Genomic DNA, 19,555 nt, shown 5'->3' on the forward strand with positions numbered 1-19,555 from the left:
GAGAGTGTCTTGCAAAATCTTTATTTAGGGATGTGACATCTTATTTTGATGGTTATATTGGCTATATTTAAAATGATATGATTCTTTCTTCTCTGAGTTCTTGTCGAAGCACATACATATGAGATGATTATGGAAATAATACATTCCATTGACATGTTAAAGGTTTAGTCTAGTGATTCACTATTTGTGGACGTAATTTGCCTGTCAGTTGTTCGTTTCCCGTTTTCTCCATTCTGTACAGATCACAGTACAAACCCTGAGTTACTACTAAGCCTGCCAACTGCTCCATATTTGTATTACTCACACACACACATCCGCACGCACGCGCACACTCACATACACACACTACACTATCTCCCACCCTCTCTGCCTCTCTCGCCTCTGCCTCTCTCTCCTTCCCTCCCTCCCTCTCTATCTCTCTCTCCCTCTCGAGAGATCTCTGAAGGTGGGGGCATAGAGCAGTACAGCTATTAGCTCGGCGCTGCAGACATCATTGCGAGTGGAGGGCAGACGATTCCATCGTCAGCGCAGGAACAGGGACCCCTGGCAACAAGAAGAGACATACACTTACCAGACCATTACACCTTACAGTAAGTACTATCTCTGTTCATTTTATACTGCCACTGCCCGATACTGTCACTGTCTGCTTCTACCTTGTTGTCACTACACTTTGCTGAGCGGTTGCGGTAGAAAAAATGGCTGGAACTGGAACTAGGAAAGGTAGCTACGCGCAAAGAGAGCGCTGGTTTATTTCCAAAAGCTTTGGAAATGTTTACTTCGCACTCTGACCTATTTTTTTTGTGCCCGGAGGATAGAAGGTTGTTTGTGGTTTACAATCATGCATTTGTTATTTCGAAATAAAAATGCAAAACGAACTGTTTAGTGCGACATAAGAGAGCGGTGGTTTCGCGGAATTGAAATAGAGCAAGGAGTGTTTTTCACAGGCGGGTTGGTGTGTAGGGCAAGCTCACTAACTGCGCCACTCCTCCCAGAATGATTGCATAAAGACGCATTTATAGTAGGCTAACCGTCCACTTTTAAATGGTTGTGGTACGTGCGTACGTGGCGGTATGTCCACTCCTGCATTTGACAAGGGTTTGATAGCGCGAGACATTTCAGTTTAATTCCATCGCGGAAGTGTTTTTTATTCTTCAAAGACAGTGCAAACCAATTTACCCTAGCCCACATAATGTAACCGGTGCCATTACAAAAATACATACATCTATATGACATGCCCTTCATTCCGAGGGAGAGTGAAAATGTTACTACGCGGGCTACAATCGACTTTTCATTGACGCTGGCTGGTTGGTAAATGACATTGGGTCTTATGTGTGTGGCTACTGGTTGCTCGACTGCGCGTGGCGTGATGTCACTCCTAGCTTTGGTGATTATATAACGGGACTGTAGGGATCCCGGGCTGTGATAGCAAGCTATTTATATTCCGTTTACAGTCAGGAATTACACTATGCATAGTAAGATTTGTAAAGGCTACGTAACTGTCCTTATTATTTAGAGAGGATAGCCTACAGACAGCTACATTCCACAATCACTACACAGTTATAACATGGTTACATTGTGTTCAGTATTTGGAAATTGACCGTGGCCAGACATAAAGTGTGTTACAATGTTTCGACGGCTCATTGAAACATGTTACAGTAATTTTGCAATCCCATTGAAGGGCACCCTTTCTTTATTATTCACTGTGCATGACACAGCACACCATGTCTTGATGCTGTTTTGTAATGTAATAAAAGGTGAGAGTTATAGTAGGTTGACATTCCACTAGGGTGGAGAGGTTTTGTATATTGCCCACATTTGAACTTGTACTCTGCAGGCCATGGGACATTGCTTCTTTATTTACCTTTTCTTCTTGGTAGTGTAGTTTGAGTTGGGTTAGGTTTGTGTTGGTTGGCTAGCTGCCCAGTGAGTGTGTAACACTTCAAGGCACCACATAATTAAACTGCATGGTCTCTCTACCAGTTCAGTTCACCTGATAAAACCCTGGGTATTTACTACAAGTAGATTTCCTGTAGTCATGTGGTCCGGAAAAACTCCTGTCCTTCCAAGCAAAATGACAGAGAGCAGTAGCACCATCATTTGAAATGAAGTGCCTTTCTAAAAACCTTTCAAAATATTTGTTCCAACTGGGAGCTAATGAACGTGACCCTATCCGTTGTGCAGGGAGCTAATCATGTGACAGTGAATTAGGGTGCTGCCATTTCTCCCGGCGCTTCCCTTTCATCCTGTTTGCCACACACACACACACACACACACACACACACACACACACACACACACGCATACGCACACGCGCACATACACACACACACATACACACACATGCACACACCTACTTACTTTTAAATGCTAATGAGAGACAATTAGCAGCCAATGTGTCCTAATCACGAGCCATTTTATCCATCGCAGAGTCTCCTGCACGCGCACTTTCACACCTGCTGCTCCTGTCCCGGCTGGCTGAATCTCTGCAGTGCTCTCAGGGCTTCATCTTCTTCTGCAATCTCTCATGTTCCTTTACATGCACACACACACACACACACACACACACATGCACACACATGCATGCATGCACACACACACCCTTTCCAGCATACACATTTACAATACTATGCATGTGTTCAAAAAGAGGAAAAACAAGAAAAACTGTGGGCTGGGTTTTGAATTGCCCTGCCTTACGGAGGGGTTTACAAGTATTGGCTAGGTAGGCTCTCATGGCTGACTGAGAGAGCGATATAAGGTGGGCCACACCCCTATACCTGCTGGAAGGAACAGGCTGTGTGTGTGTGTGCAAAGCAAGGGGACGAAACCAGTCAATGACCAATGACTGGCACTCTCTCCAAAACCTGTGTGTGTACACAGAAGATGGGCGGTACCCACACACACTACCTGGTTTCAACCTTTGCTTGCAGCTAGAACAGGGATAGACAGGCTGATCCAGGCAAGCACCTAGAACTAGCACACTCCCTCAGAGGTGTGTGTGTGTGTGTGTGTGTGTGTGTGTGTGTGAGGACTTGTGCCAAGCCACGTTGCTCGGCTACTTCATAGCAAATCAATCGAACATTGTGTTTTGTTCCCCTCTTCTCTCTCTCTCTCTCGCTCTCTCTCTCGTTCTCTCTCTCTCTCTCTCATTCTCTCTCTCTCTCTCTCTCTCTCTCTCTCTCTCTCTCTCTCTCTCTCTCTCTCTCTCTCTCTCTCTCTCTCTCTCTTTCCTTCTTCTCTTTTATACTGGAGTTTCTTTCACAATGTAAATTCCTTGGTCCTGTGTAGTCTAGCCTCTTTCACTGTGGAATCAGATAAAAGGCCTTGGTTGACCCCGGGTCAAAAGTAGCGCACTATAAAGGGAACAAGGTGGCATTTTGGACGGAGTCCTTGATTCTAACAGGATAGTCCTGGGGATGGAGCCCAGCCCTGGGGGTAGCCATGTCCTTTGTGATAAGAAACCATGGAACCATACCGAGGCTGTACTCGGGAGGGAGGGGGAAGGAGAGAGAGAGAGGGGAGGAAAGAGGGAGAGGAGGGGAGGAGAGAGGGAGTAAAGAAAGAGAGAGAGAGAGAGAGGAGATAGGAAGAGAGGAAAGAGAGATAGCGACATGGAGAAAGAGAATGAGAAAGAGCGTAAAAGAGAGAGAGAGAGAGAGATGCAGTTTTCAGACCTTTTCTGCTTCTCCTTTTATCTAGCTCTATACACCGGGCGGTACTTCAGTGGGCACTGAGTTACAGACAAACCAACATGCTTTTTTAGTGCAGCAGTTGAGAGCTTTTTTCCATTTTGAAAGCAGATAAAAACATTCCTCTCTCTGCTGTGCTTTGAGTAGATGTCGGCATACGGGCACACACACACACACACACACACATTAGATTCCTCCCAGGAGGAAAGGTCAGTATCTGCAGTATGCTTGACGAGGCAAAGTCAATAGGAGACACACACACACACACTCCTTTGAGGTTGCAGTGATGCCTTTATGGGGTGATTGAATTAAAAGCTCTTGTTTTCAGACAGTGGGAATGGAGAAACATTATGTCCAAGGTAACCAGTCTGTAGTGACACATGAAAATACCTTGCATTCAAACGACAGTAGAATACGACGATTGATTGTGAACCTGTCCTTCTCCATGTCTTTGTATGATAACATACCGTAGGTCCAGACTGGTAATTCCACTCTTTCATTGATTTAGATACTTTAGTCTGGTAAGGCTACATTATAACACTTCTCACCCAACCCAGTGTCTTTAAAGCTACTCAGGTTTGCATGTTATGTAAAACATAATTTTTGATTTCTCTTTATCTGTGGTAATTCTGTGTGAGATATGGTCATTTACTGAAGTATTCATACTGTACATCATTATTGGTCTGCATTAGGACCCCTTTCATTCATTGGCTTCACTGATCTGCCTTCCCACACACAGACCGGTCATCAATGGGGTGTAGAGAATCAATGGGGTGTAGAGAATCAATGGGCGGAATCCTGAATGGCTCAGTGTGACTATGAATGGGATGGCAGGGAGTGACACGGACTGGGAAACTGCCTGTGTCACACTGCTGGATCAATAAGCCCCTGCATGCTTCAATGACCATTTGCAAACTGTGGGGAAACTGTGCTGTAGAGTTCACTGTGAGGAAAGCTCCATAATGGCAGTATAGTTTCCTGGAGGGAATGCCCAGGGGAGTGCCATACAGGGTATCCTCAACTGACTTATCAATATAATGGTGAAGCTGTAGTAGGATCAAAGTCCTCTGGAATGGTTGCTATTTGACTCAGTGAGTGACACATATGTTGAGCACTCCACCCATGGGGCTGTTAGAAGTGAGTAGGCTACAACTGCATGGTTAGTTACTCAGTGTTAATAATAGTGACAGCTATACTGTAGCTTACCAGCCACTGCAACAACCTTGAACATGCCTGGGCTTGGTCCTTTTAGTAACCTCATCTCATAGAATCATTGGCTCCAATATCAAACCATTTGCAGAGAGAGAGAGAGCGAGAGAGAGAGAGAGAGAGAGAGAGAGAGGGAGGGAGAGAGAGAGAGAGAGAGAGAGAGAGAGAGAGAGAGAGAGAGGGAGGGAGGGAGGGAGGGAGAGAGAGAGAGAGAATGAGAGAGAGAGCGCAAGAGAGAGAGAGAGAGAGAGAGAGCAAGAGAGAGAGAGAGAGAGCAAGATGGAGAGAGAGAGCAAGAGAGAGAGTGCAAGAAAGAGAGAGAGAGAAAGAGAGGGTGAGGGAGAGGTGGAGGGAGAGAGTGAGAGAGAAAAAGAGAGAGAGAGCAAGAGAGAGAGAGAGAGAGTGAGCGAGAGAGGGAGGGAGAGAGTGAGAGAGAGAGAGAGAGAGAGAGGGGGAGGGAGGGAGGGAGGGAGGGAGGGAGAGAGCAAGAGAGAGAGAGAGCAAGAGAGAGAGAGAGCAAGAGAGAGAGAGAGCAAGAGAGAGAGAGAGACGAGCAAGAGAGAGAGAGCGAGAGAGCGAGAGAGAGAGCCACAGTACCACAGTATGTGATCTTTAAGTTATCCTATTAGACCTGCTTTAAGTTATCCGATTAGACGTGAGCTTTAAGTTACATCTGAGATGTAATGTTAATCCATATCTCTCCCTTTCATCTCTACCTTGATTTATATTTGATAATGTTCTCTCTGTAGCATGATTAAGTGGGGGATGCGTACAGCAGCAGTAACAATAGGCTTTGAGGGGGTATAGCTCCTTTATCTAATAAGGGAGCTATACATGTATACTGTATACACACACACACACACACACACACAGAGAACAACTGAGAAGCCTGACTGAGCGAACCGACTGCCCTCCTATTTTTAGCCCACTGTCTCGACATCAAAGTCTTGTTTTATAGTTGATCTTCTCACTTCTAATTGTATTGCTTTGCTTATAGGAACAATGGTCCAGCTCCTTCCTCCTCTCTCTGGTGTTTGTGTAATGGGGCTTAGTCTAATTGTAAAGAGTATTTCACTTTGGGAAAGGAGGAACTGAGACTGCTCTTTGTTGTTGATATTTTGGATTAGGTGTAAAGTCATTAAAGCATGAAGGGAAAGAAGCACACCAGGCTAGAGGCATTTTAGTTGGCGTAACACAATAGAGCTACTTTGTATATAGTTTTCCCCAATGGTTCTCTCTGTCAGCTAGCTGTAACCTTGCATTAATGTCAATGTTCTATAACATAATGATATATGACATAAAACACTGTTGCAAGATAGATAGCACATTAGCTTTGTCTGAATTGTCATATTGTAGCCACTCTCTGCAAAGTCGTGAACAGGATAAACAGAAGGTAAAAAAACATTAAGTTTCTGGAGCCATTTAGCTGGTGCTCCGGATGCATTAGACAGACAAGCTGGACCACCAAAGAGCTGCATCCATCATTTATCCTCCTCTTCTGTCCTTCTGTCCCCCCTACCTGCCGTAACACACACACACACACACACACACACACACACACACACACACACACACACACACACACACACACACACACACACACACACACACACACACACACACACACACACACACACACACACACACACACACACACACACACACACACACACACACACACACACACACTAGTACCGTAGCCTGTCCCCACCAGGATTAAATATCATAGATATTGTCTTAGATATAGTCTTATCAGGGGCAGGATAACGGGTTGTTTTGTACACTGACTGGCAGACACCTTGTGGGGCTGTGACACCATGGCACGCCTAATAAACGGACAGTCTGGGACATGCAGAGAGAGGGAACGGGGGAGAGGAGGAGGGGAGAAGAAGGGGGAGGAGGAAAGAGAGTAGGAGAGGGAGAAGGAGAAAAGGTAGAAGAAGGAGAAGAAGAGGAAGAAAGAGAGGAATGATGTGCAGCAGCAGTGATGTCATCGAGCAGAGGAATACTTGCTCACAGGGGTGGACCCCCTAGAGGGTACAGGCACAGGAATACTGCCTTCACGCACTCACACACACATGCACTCACACACACACACACACACAACGCAGGGAAAAGGGTGGCACAGAGAGAGAGCGAGAGAGAGCCATGGCCCCTGTCAAGCGGGTCCGATAGGACCTAGGGGATATCAACAATGATTCCCGCTAGGCAGTGCTCGGAGGATATGCATCGAGAAAGGAATTCAATAACAGGAAAACGGCACTGATACAAACAATCCATGGAATAGTGAAACTCACCCTGGCCACTGTTATGTTTGGCACGATACGACCCCTTCTTCTATCACCTATTCTTAATGATGTTCTGTTACGTGCACTGGACTCCACGGTAGCGTTGATACACGTTGTTGTTGTCAGTTGTCATAATTTCACTATCTGATGGTGTGTCATATGGAAAGAAGTTTCCAGAGCAGCATCAGTGTGTGTGTGTGTGTGTGTCTCTGTGCGCCCGCGCGGGTGTGTATGTACGTGTGTGTGTGTGGAACTTTACCACAGCCTCTACTTAAAACAGTATCAGCCGGTCTGAAGTCATTTCCTTAGGCTGAGGGATGAGGCCTGAGTTCTGAACAGCTAGATGGCTGACTGCCTGGGTTTTTAATTTGGCTGCTTCTGTGTGGTTTTGACAATGGAAGAGGCACTTTGGAAATGACAGGCACTGGCAGTCGGTTTAGTAAAACACTGGTTGCGTAGATAAGACATGAGCTATGGAGAGATTGGCTGTCCCATTTCTGTCTAATCTCCTGCACTCCTCGGGAGTGTTGTCATTGAAGCTAGCTTTCTAGGAGGGCCGTTTGTGAGCTATCCAGCGAAAGTCGTTTCACTAAAGAATTTCTCAGAGAGCTTCTCTAGTGACCTAATGCTGCAAGCCAGGCATACCTCTCTATATCCCATTTCCCCCCCACTAGTCACTCCTCTCTATATCCCCCTTTCCCCCCCCACTAGTCACTCCTCTCTATATCCCCCTTTCTCCCCCAACTAGTCACTCCTCTCTATATCCCCCTTTTTTCCCCCCACTAGTCACTCCTCTCTATATCCCCCTTTCTTCCCCCCATTAGTCACTCCTCTCTATATCCCCCTTTCTCCCCCAACTAGTCACTTCTCTCTATATCCCCCTTTCTTCCCCAACTAGTCACTCCTCTCTATATCCCCCTTTCTTCCCCAACTAGTCACTCCTCTCTATATCCCACTTTCTTCCCCAACTAGTCACTCCTCTCTATATCCCCCTTTCTTCCCCCCACTAGTCACTCCTCTCTATATCCCCCTTTCTTCCCCCCATTAGTCACTCCTCTCTATATCCCCCTTTCTCCCCCAACTAGTCACTTCTCTCTATATCCCCCTTTCTTCCCACAACTAGTCACTCCTCTCTATATCCCCCTTTCTTCCCCCCACTAGTCACTCCTCTCTATATCCCCCTTTCTCCCCCAACTAGTCACTCCTCTCTATATCCCCCTTTCTTCCATCCCACTAGTCACTCCTCTCTATATCCCACTTTCTTCCCCCAACTAGTCACTCCTCTCTATATCCCCCTTTCTTCCCCCACTAGTCACTCCTCTCTATATCCCTCTTTCTTCCATCCCACTAGTCACTCCTCTCTATATCCCACTTTCTTCCCCCCACTAGTCACTCCTCTCTATATCCCCCTTTCTTCACCCCCACTAGTCACTCCTCTCTATATCCCCCTTTCTTCCCACAACTAGTCACTCCTCTCTATATCCCCCTTTCTGCCCCCCACTAGTCACTCCTCTCTATATCCCCTTTTCTTCCCACAACTAGTCACTCCTCTCTATATCCCCCTTTCTGCCCCCCACTAGTCACTCCTCTCTATATCCCCCTTTCTTCCCACAACTAGTCACTCCTCTCTATATCCCCCTTTCTTCCCACAACTAGTCACTCCTCTCTATATCCCCCTTTCTTCCCCAACTAGTCACTCCTCTCTATATCCCCCTTTCTTCCCCCCACTAGTCACTCCTCTCTATATCCCCCTTTCTTCCCCCACTAGTCGCTCCTCTCTATATCCCCCTTTCTCCCCCAACTAGTCACTTCTCTCTATATCCCCCTTTCTTCCCACAACTAGTCACTCCTCTCTATATCCCCCTTTCTTCCCCCCACTAGTCACTCCTCTCTATATCCCCCTTTCTCCCCCAACTAGTCACTCCTCTCTATATCCCCCTTTCTTCCCCCCACTAGTCACTCCTCTCTATATCCCACTTTCTTCCATCCCACTAGTCACTCCTCTCTATATCCCACTTTCTTCCCCCAACTAGTCACTCCTCTCTATATCCCCCTTTCTTCCCCCACTAGTCACTCCTCTCGATATCCCCCTTTCTTCCATCCCACTAGTCACTCCTCTCTATATCCCACTTTCTTCCCCCACTAGTCACTCCTCTCTATATCCCCCTTTCTTCACCCCCCACTAGTCACTCCTCTCTATATCCCCCTTTCTTCCCACAACTAGTCACTCCTCTCTATATCCCCCTTTCTGCCCCCACTAGTCACTCCTCTCTATATCTCCCTTTCTTCCCACAACTAGTCAATCCTCTCTATATACCCCTTTCTTCCCTCCCACTAGTCACTCCTCTCTACATCCCCCTTTCTTCCCACAACTAGTCACTCCTCTCTATATCCCCCTTTCTTCCCCCCACTAGTCACTCCTCTCTATATCCCCCTTTCTTCCCCAACTAGTCACTCCTCTCTATATCCCCCTTTCTTCCCCCACTAGTCACTCCTCTCTATATCCCCCTTTCTTCCCCAACTAGTCACTCCTCTCTATATCCCCCTTTCTTCCCCAACTAGTCACTCCTCTCTATATCCCCCTTTCTTCCCCCACTAGTCACTCCTCTCTATATCCCCCTTTCCTCCCCAACTAGTCACTCCTCTCTATATCCCCCTTTCTTCCCCCCACTAGTCACTCCTCTCTATATCCCCCTTTCTTCCCCCACTAGTCACTCCTCTCTATATCCCCCTTTCTTCCCCCACTAGTCACTCCTCTCTATATCCCCCTTTCTTCCCCAACTAGTCACTCCTCTCTATATCCCCTTTCTTCCCCCAACTAGTCACTCCTCTCTACATCCCCCTTTCTTCCCCCCACTAGTCACTCCTCTCTATATCCCCCTTTTTCCCCCAACTAGTCACTCCTCTCTATATCCCCCTTTCTTCCCCCCACTAGTCACTCCTCTCTATATGCCCCTTTCTTCCCCAACTAGTCACTCCTCTCTATATCCCCCTTTCTTCCCCCAACTAGTCACTCCTTCTCTATATCCCCCTTTCTTCCCACAACTAGTCACTCCTCTCTATATCCCCCTTTCTTCCCACAACTAGTCACTCCACTCTATATCCTCCTTTCTTCCCCCACTAGTCACTCCTCTCTATATCCCCCTTTCTTCCCACAACTAGTCACTCCTCTCTATAGCCCCCTTTCTTCCCCCCACTAGTCACTCCTCTCTATATCCCCCTTTCTTCCCACAACTAGTCACTCCTCTCTATATCCCCCTTTCTTCCCACAACTAGTCACTCCTCTCTATATCCCCCTTTCTTCCCACAACTAGTCACTCCTCTCTATATCCCCCTTTCTTCCCACAACTAGTCACTCCACTCTATATCCTCCTTTCTTCCCCCCACTAGTCACTCCTCTCTATATCCCCCTTTCTTCCCACAACTAGTCACTCCTCTCTATAGCCCCCTTTCTTCCCCCCACTAGTCACTCCTCTCTATATCCCCCTTTCTTCCCACAACTAGTCACTCCTCTCTATATCCCCCTTTCTTCCCACAACTAGTCACTCCTCTCTATATCCCCCTTTCTTCCCCCCACTAGTCACTCCTCTCTATATCCCCCTTTCTTCCCCCCACTAGTCACTCCTCTCTATATCCCCCTTTCTCCCCCAACTAGTCACTTCTCTCTATATCCCCCTTTCTCCCCCAACTAGTCACTTCTCTCTATATCCCCCACTAGTCACTCCTCTATATATCCGCCTTTCTCCCCCAACTAGTCACTCCTCTCTATATCCCCCTTTCTTCCCCCCACTAGTCACTCCTCTCTATATCCCACTTTCTTCCATCCCACTAGTCACTCCTCTCTATATCCCACTTTCTTCCCCCAACTAGTCACTCCTCTCTATATCCCCCTTTCTTCCCCCCACTAGTCACTCCTCTCTATATCCCCCTTTCTTCCATCCCACTAGTCACTCCTCTCTATATCCCACTTTCTTCCCCCCACTAGTCACTCCTCTCTATATCCCCCTTTCTTCACCCCCACTAGTCACTCCTCTCTATATCCCCCTTTCTTCCCACAACTAGTCACTCCTCTCTATATCCCCCTTTCTGCCCCCACTAGTCACTCCTCTCTATATCCCCCTTTCTTCCCACAACTAGTCACTCCTCTCTATATCCCCCTTTCTTCCCTCCCACTAGTCACTCCTCTCTATATCCCCCTTTCTTCCCCCCAACTAGTCACTCCTCTCTATATCCCCCTTTCTTCCCCCCACTAGTCACTCCTCTCTATATCCCCCTTTCTTCCCACAACTAGTCACTCCTCTCTATATCCCCCTTTCTTCCCCCCACTAGTCACTCCTCTCTATATGCCCCTTTCTTCCCCAACTAGTCACTCCTCTCTATATCCCCCTTTCTTCCCCCCACTAGTCAATCCTCTCTATATCCCCCTTTCTTCCCCAACTAGTCACTCCTCTCTATATCCCCCTTTCTACCCCCCACTAGTCACTCCTCTCTATATCCCCCTTTCTTCCCCCCACTAGTCACTCCTCTCTATATCCCCCTTTTTCCCCCCACTAGTCACTCCTCTCTATATCCCCCTTTCTTCCCCAACTAGTCACTCCTCTCTATATCCCCCTTTCTTCCCCAACTAGTCACTCCTCTCTATATCCCCCTTTCTTCCCCAACTAGTCACTCCTCTCTATATCCCCCTTTCTTCCCCCCACTAGTCACTCCTCTCTATATCCCCCTTTCTCCCCCAACTAGTCACTTCTCTCTATATCCGCCTTTCTTCCCACAACTAGTCACTCCTCTCTATATCCCCCTTTCTTCCCCCCACTAGTCACTCCTCTCTATATCCCCCTTTCTCCCCCAACTAGTCACTCCTCTCTATATCCCCCTTTCTTCCCCCCACTAGTCACTCCTCTCTATATCCCACTTTCTTCCATCCCACTAGTCACTCCTCTCTATATCCCACTTTCTTCCCCCAACTAGTCACTCCTCTCTATATCCCCCTTTCTTCCCCCACTAGTCACTCCTCTCTATATCCCCCTTTCTTCCATCCCACTAGTCACTCCTCTCTATATCCCACTTTCTTCCACCCACTAGTCACTCCTCTCTATATCCCCCTTTCTTCACCCCCACTAGTCACTCCTCTCTATATCCCCCTTTCTTCCCACAACTAGTCACTCCTCTCTATATCCCCCTTTCTTGCCTCCCACTAGTCACTCCTCTCTATATCCCCCTTTCTTCCCCCAACTAGTCACTCCTCTCTATATCCCCCTTTCTTCCCCAACTAGTCACTCCTCTCTATATCCCCCTTTCTTTCCTCCCACTAGTCACTCCTCTCTATATCCCCCTTTCTTCCCACAACTAGTCACTCCTCTCTATATCCCCCTTTCTTTCCTCCCACTAGTCACTCCTCTCTATATCCCCCTTTCTTCCCCCAACTAGTCACTCCTCTCTATATCCCCCTTTCTTCCCACAACTAGTCACTCCTCTCTATATCCCCCTTTCTTCCCACAACTAGTCACTCCTCTCTATATCCCACTTTCTTTCCTCCCACTAGTCACTCCTCTCTATATCCCCCTTTCTTCCCCCAACTAGTCACTCCTCTCTATATCCCCCTTTCTTCCCCAACTAGTCACTCCTCTCTATATCCCCCTTTCTTTCCTCCCACTAGTCACTCCTCTCTATATCCCCCTTTCTTCCCACAACTAGTCACTCCTCTCTATATCCCCCTTTCTTTCCTCCCACTAGTCACTCCTCTCTATATCCCCCTTTCTTCCCCCAACTAGTCACTCCTCTCTATATCCCCCCTTTCTTCCCCAACTAGTCACTCCTCTCTATATCCCCCTTTCTTCCCCAACTAGTCACTCCTCTCTATATCCCCCTTTCTTCCCCCACTAGTCACTCCTCTCTATATCCCCCTTTCTTCCCCAACTAGTCACTCCTCTCTATATCCCCCTTTCTTCCCCCACTAGTCACTCCTCTCTATATCCCCCTTTCTTCCCCAACTAGTCACTCCTCTCTATATCCCCCTTTCTTCCCCAACTAGTCACTCCTCTCTATATCCCCCTTTTTTCCCCCCACTAGTCACTCCTCTCTATATCCCCCTTTCTTCCCCAACTAGTCACTCCTCTCTATATCCCCCTTTCTTCCCCCCACTAGTCACTCCTCTCTATATCCCCCTTTCTTCCCCCAACTAGTCACTCCTCTCTATATCCCCCTTTCTTCCCCCACTAGTCACTCCTCTCTATATCCCCCTTTCTTCCCCCAACTAGTCACTCCTCTCTATATCCCACTTTCTTCCCACAACTAGTCACTCCTCTCTATATCCCCCTTTCTTCCCCAACTAGTCACTCCTCTCTATATCCCCCTTTCTTCCCCCAACTAGTCACTCCTCTCTATATCCCCCTTTCTTCCCCCACTAGTCACTCCTCTCTATATCCCCCTTTCTTCCCCAACTAGTCACTCCTCTTTATATCCCCCTTTCTTCCCCCCACTAGTCACTCCTCTCTATATGCCCCTTTCTTCCCCCAACTAGTCACTCCTCTCTATATCCCCCTTTCTTCCCCAACTAGTCACTCCTCTCTATATCCCCCTTTCTTCCCCCAACTTGTCACTCTTCTCTATATCCCCGTTCTTCCCCCAACTAGTCACTCCTCTCTATATCCCCCTTTCTTCACCAACTAGTCACTCCTCTCTATATCCCCCTTTCTTCCCCCAACTAGTCACTCCTCTCTATATCCCCCTTTCTTCCCCAACTAGTCACTCCTCTCTATATCCCCCCTTTCTTCCCCAACTAGTCACTCCTCTCTATATCCCCCTTTCTTCCCCCACTAGTCACTCCTCTCTATATCCCCCTTTCTTCCCCAACTAGTCACTCCTCTCTATATCCCCCTTTCTTCCCCCCACTAGTCACTCCTCTCTATATCCCCCTTTCTTCCCCAACTACTCACTCCTCTCTATATCCCCCTTTCTTCCCCAACTAGTCACTCCTCTCTATATCCCCCTTTCTTCCCCCACTAGTCACTCCTCTCTATATCCCCCTTTCTTCCCCAACTAGTCACTCCTCTCTATATCCCCCTTTCTTCCCCCCACTAGTCACTCCTCTCTATATCCCCCTTTCTTCCCCCAACTAGTCACTCCTCTCTATATCCCCCTTTCTTCCCCCTAGTCACTCCTCTCTATTTCCCCCTTTCTTCCCCCAACTAGTCACTCCTCTCTATATCCCACTTTCTTCCCACAACTAGTCACTCCTCTCTATATCCCCCTTTCTTCCCCAACTAGTCACTCCTCTCTATATCCCCTTTCTTCCCCCAACTAGTCACTCCTCTCTATATCCCCCTTTCTTCCCCCCACTAGTCACTCCTCTCTATATCCCCCTTTCTTCCCCAACTAGTCACTCCTCTTTATATCCCCCTTTCTTCCCCCACTAGTCACTCCTCTCTATATGCCCCTTTCTTCCCCCAACTAGTCACTCCTCTCTATATCCCCTTTCTTCCCCAACTAGTCACTCCTCTCTATATCCCCTTTCTTCCCCCAACTTGTCACTCTTCTCTATATCCCCCGTTCTTCCCCCAACTAGTCACTCCTCTCTATATCCCCCTTTCTTCACCAACTAGTCACTCCTCTCTATATCCCCCTTTCTTCCCCCAACTAGTCACTCCTCTCTATATCCCCCTTTCTTCCCCAACTAGTCACTCCTCTCTATATCCCCCTTTCTTCCCCAACTAGTCACTCCTCTCTATATCCCCCTTTCTTCCCCCACTAGTCACTCCTCTCTATATCCCCCTTTCTTCCCCAACTAGTCACTCCTCTCTATATCCCCCTTTCTTCCCCCCACTAGTCACTCCTCTCTATATCCCCCTTTCTTCCCAACTACTCACTCCTCTCTATATCCCCCTTTCTTCCCCAACTAGTCACTCCTCTCTATATCCCCCTTTCTTCCCCCACTAGTCACTCCTCTCTATATCCCCTTTCTTCCCCAACTAGTCACTCCTCTCTATATCCCCCTTTCTTCCCCCCACTAGTCACTCCTCTCTATATCCCCCTTTCTTCCCCCAACTAGTCACTCCTCTCTATATCCCCCTTTCTTTCCCCCCTAGTCACTCCTCTCTATTTCCCCCTTTCTTCCCCCAACTAGTCACTCCTCTCTATATCCCACTTTCTTCCCACAACTAGTCACTCCTCTCTATATCCCCCTTTCTTCCCCAACTAGTCACTCCTCTCTATATCCCCCTTTCTTCTTCCAACTAGTCACTCCTCTCTATATCCCCCTTTCTTCCCCCCACTAGTCACTCCTCTCTATATCCCCCTTTCTTCCCCAACTAGTCACTCCTCTCTATATCCCCCTTTCTTCCCCCACTAGTCACTCCTCTCTATATCCCCCTTTCTTCCCCCAACTAGTCACTCCTCTCTATATCCCCCTTTCTTCCCCCACTAGTCACTCCTCTCTATATCCCCCTTTCTTCCCCAACTAGTCACTCCTCTCTATATCCCCCTTTCCTCCCCCACTAGTCACTCCTCTCTATATCCCACTTTCTTCCCACAACTAGTCACTCCTCTCTATATCCCCCTTTCTTCCCAACTAGTCACTCCTCTCTATATCCCCCTTTCTTCCCCCCACTAGTCACTCCTCTCTATATCCCCCTTTCTTCCCCCAACTAGTCACTCCTCTCTATATCCCCCTTTCTTCCCCCACTAGTCACTCCTCTCTATATCCCCCTTTCTTCCCCCAACTAGTCACTCCTCTCTATATCCCCCTTTCTTCCCCCCACTAGTCACTCCTCTCTATATCCCCCTTTCTTCCCCCAACTAGTCACTCCTCTCTATATCCCACTTTCTTCCCACAACTAGTCACTCCTCTCTATATCCCCCTTTCTTCCCCCAACTAGTCACTCCTCTCTATATCCCCCTTTCTTCCCCCAACTAGTCACTCCTCTCTATATCCCCCTTTCTTCCCCAACTAGTCACTCCTCTCTATATCCCCCTTTCTTCCCCCAACTAGTCACTCAAGATGTATTGGTAATGGTCTGTCTTCACTGTATTGGCATTGGTCTGTGCACTCTTAGAAAGAAAGGTGCTATCTAGAACCTAAAAGGGTTCTTTGGCTGTCCCCATAGGATAACCCTTTGAAGAACCCTTTTTGGTTCCAGGTAGAAACCTTTTGCATTCCACGTAGAAGCCTTTCCACAGAGGGTTCTACATGGAACCCAAAAGAGTTCTACCTTAAACCAAAAGTGGTTCTAACTGGAACCTTAACGTGTTCTCCTATGTGGACAGCCGAAGAACCCTTATGTAACCCTTTTTTCTAAGAGTGTACTCACTGTATTGGCATTGGTCTGTCTTCAGTGTATTGGCGTTGGTCTGTTTTCACTGTATTGGCATGGAAGAGCTTGGGACTATAAGGTTCTATCTTTTTAACTTAACAACATGAATAGGGGTATCTAGAGTACTATGTAGATGGAGAACATTGAATAGAACAAGGCTATGTCAGTAAATTGAGATAGAACCTTATAGTCTCAAGCTCTCGATTGGTCTGTACTCACTGGATTGGCATTGGTCTGTACTCACTGGATTGGCATTGGTCTGTACTCACTGGATTGGCATTGGTCTGTACTCACTGGATTGACATTGGTCTGTACTCACTGGATTGGCATTGGTCTGTACTCACTGGATTGGCATTGGTCTGTACTCACTGGATTGACATTGGTCTGTACTCACTGGATTGGCATTGGTCTGTACTCACTGGATAGGCATTGGTCTGTACTCACTGGATTGGCATTGGTCTGTACTCACTGTATTGAGGATGGTGACACATTACAAGTAACATCAGATGTATTAAAAAGCGCTTGAGATGAGTGCTTATTCCACACCATCTGTTGTCTAGATCAAGCTCTATGCCTCAATTCCAAATGAATTAGAAATGCAGACACCATCTATCAGCTGCGGTAAGAAAACTCTGGGCAGCGCAGACCTCTTTGCGTCTCTTTGGCCAGTCATTCAGTCATTCTGGCCTGTTTCAGGATGTGATGTGGACAATACCAGTCTGTACTATGAGCATTATAGAATGCCCTATTGACTGTTTTTGGTAGTAAAGCAAAAATTAATTGACTTTGGCAAACACTTCATACTGTAAAATACCACCACAAGTCGGTCAGCTAGCTCCGACCAACTGACCAAGGGTTGAGCTGGGCTGGGCATGGCGAGGAAGAAAGGCATTGTGGGAGATTATTGGAATACAGGGGTGTATTCAGTGAGGTGAAACGTTCAAAACTTTGCAGAATGCAGATAGAAATGCAGGCCTAACGAATACACCTTTCGCTATTCTACCTATTCATGTCTGTTCTAATAATACATTTCTATGAAGATTCTGTAACGCTCCATTCTGAACTAAACAGACCCCAGGCCCAGGTCACTTTTCCAACAGATGCTGCACTAACCCTCACCCTACTTACACTATCGCCATGACGACGTTAACAACAGTAGAACTGCACATCAGCCACTCACAGCCATTCACCCTCAAAGCCTTGGCAACGAGTCTAGCAATCGTCTTTTGACTGAAAATCTGTTTTTTATTTTTTCTCTCTTGCTGGTGGTGTCGCAGGCTGTTTAGCTCCGGTGCTCACTGGTGTCGGGTAATTCTACATGACATGCCATTAGCTCAGCTAGTAGCTAGCCCTGATGCCACCTCTCCTATGGCTGTGAGCTGGGGAGTGGGTGTGTGTGTGTGTGTGTGTGTGTGTGTGTGTGTGTGTGTGTGTGTGTGTGTGTGTGTGTGTGGCTCAGGCTGTCAAGGTACTCTGCTGAAGTATGACTAATAAAGACTTCGCCAGCCACCACTTGCATTAATTGACTACAGTTTTGGGGTTTTCCCATTGTATTGTGTGTGTGTGTGTGTGTGTGTGTGTGTGCACATTTCCCCATTATAGCAAAGCTGCAGTATTGAGTCCATTCATATGATTGTACTATAGGATTGGGTGATGTCAACCTTTTGTCCTATCGTGATTATGCACTCAGAAAACATTGTGATATACGATGGTATCGCCCCCTATTGGCAAACCCCCCCACCCCCCCCAACCCCAAAGAAAAATATAAATGTAAATAAACTCAGCTTAAAATCACCGTTGGGCTATAGCATGAAATCGCATGCTGCAACTGGACAAATCTTTACGAAATATAATGTTGTTGAAACCCTGGACAGAGGCTAAGTGCAGGCAAATATTTTCTTCACTCAGCTTCAAACAGGTTTGTCTTGCTGTAGTGAGTTAGGTTATAGATCATGGGCTGGATAGAAGCAGACCATCTTCAGAACTGGATAATTATGGCTTCATTTGCCACGTCCTCTTCTCTTAATATTGTTTGTTCAATCTCTCAATCTCTCATAAAGCTGTCATTAAGAATAGCCTAGGCCCATAGACTCCGACTTTCTTTCTTGTTCTTTAGGACACCTTTTAGAATATCTGGGAAATAAGCTACTGTTCATAAATTTAACTTGTATTAAAGATTTTATGATAGGCCCAGTAGGAGAATTTAGCATTTGGTTTTCAACCTCACATGGAGGGATTTTCAGGCCTGCATGGATCATTTCTTTCTTAATAAGCTTAAATTAATGAAACTTGTCAGTAGATGTTTCTATAGGCTATTGATATTGTTGGTTCTCTCATTATTAGTCCCCTGGCTACCTTATGGTTTTAGACTATTCAAACAACTTCTTGAGATGGAATTCCAGTAGGCTACATTTGTTGTTTGATCGGGAGAAAGCCATGCATAAAACGACAGCGTAGCCTAAGTCATATTCATAGCCTATCAAATGGAGAGAGAAGGGAATGTTTTTTTAAACAGCTACAGTTGATGTCGGAAGTTTACATACACTTAGGTTGTAGTCATTAAAACTCGTTTTCAACCAGTCCACACATTTATTTTTAACAAACTATAGTTTTGGCAAGTCGGTTAGGACATCTACTTTGTGCATGACACAAGTAATTTTTCCAACAATTGTTTACAGACAGATTATTTCAATTATAATTCACTGTATCACAATTCCAGTGGGTCAGAAGTTTACATACACTAAGTTGACTGTGCCTTTAAACAGCTAGGAAAATTCCAGAAAATGATGTCATGGCTTTAGAAGCTTTTGATAGGCTAATTGACATCATTTGAGTCAATTGGAGGTGTACCTGTGGATGTATTTCAAGGTCTACCTTCAAACTCAATGCCTCTTTGCTTGACATCATGGGAAAATCAAAAGAAATCAGCCAAGACCTCAGAAAAATAATTGTAGACCTCCACAAGTCTGGTTCATCCTTGGGAGCAATTTCCAAACGCCTGAAGGTACCAAGTTCATCTGTACAAACAATAGTACACAAGTATAAACACCATGGGACCACACAG

The 19,555-nt window shown here is 46.7% G+C and overlaps 1 protein-coding gene across 1 annotated transcript in view; it reads left to right on the forward strand.

Moving 5' to 3' along the window:
• The first annotated feature begins 444 nt into the window (after window positions 1–444).
• LOC121586655 (ataxin-1-like) overlaps window positions 445–19,555 on the forward strand; it is a 183,261-nt gene continuing 164,150 nt past the window's right edge. The window contains exon 1 of the mRNA XM_041903552.2: window positions 445–590. The gene's annotated coding sequence lies outside the window, so the exon portion shown is untranslated. The remainder of the gene's footprint in view (window positions 591–19,555) is intronic.

The sequence above is a fragment of the Coregonus clupeaformis genome, chromosome 17 (assembly GCF_020615455.1).
Source record: "Coregonus clupeaformis isolate EN_2021a chromosome 17, ASM2061545v1, whole genome shotgun sequence".
NCBI lineage: Eukaryota > Metazoa > Chordata > Actinopteri > Salmoniformes > Salmonidae > Coregonus > Coregonus clupeaformis.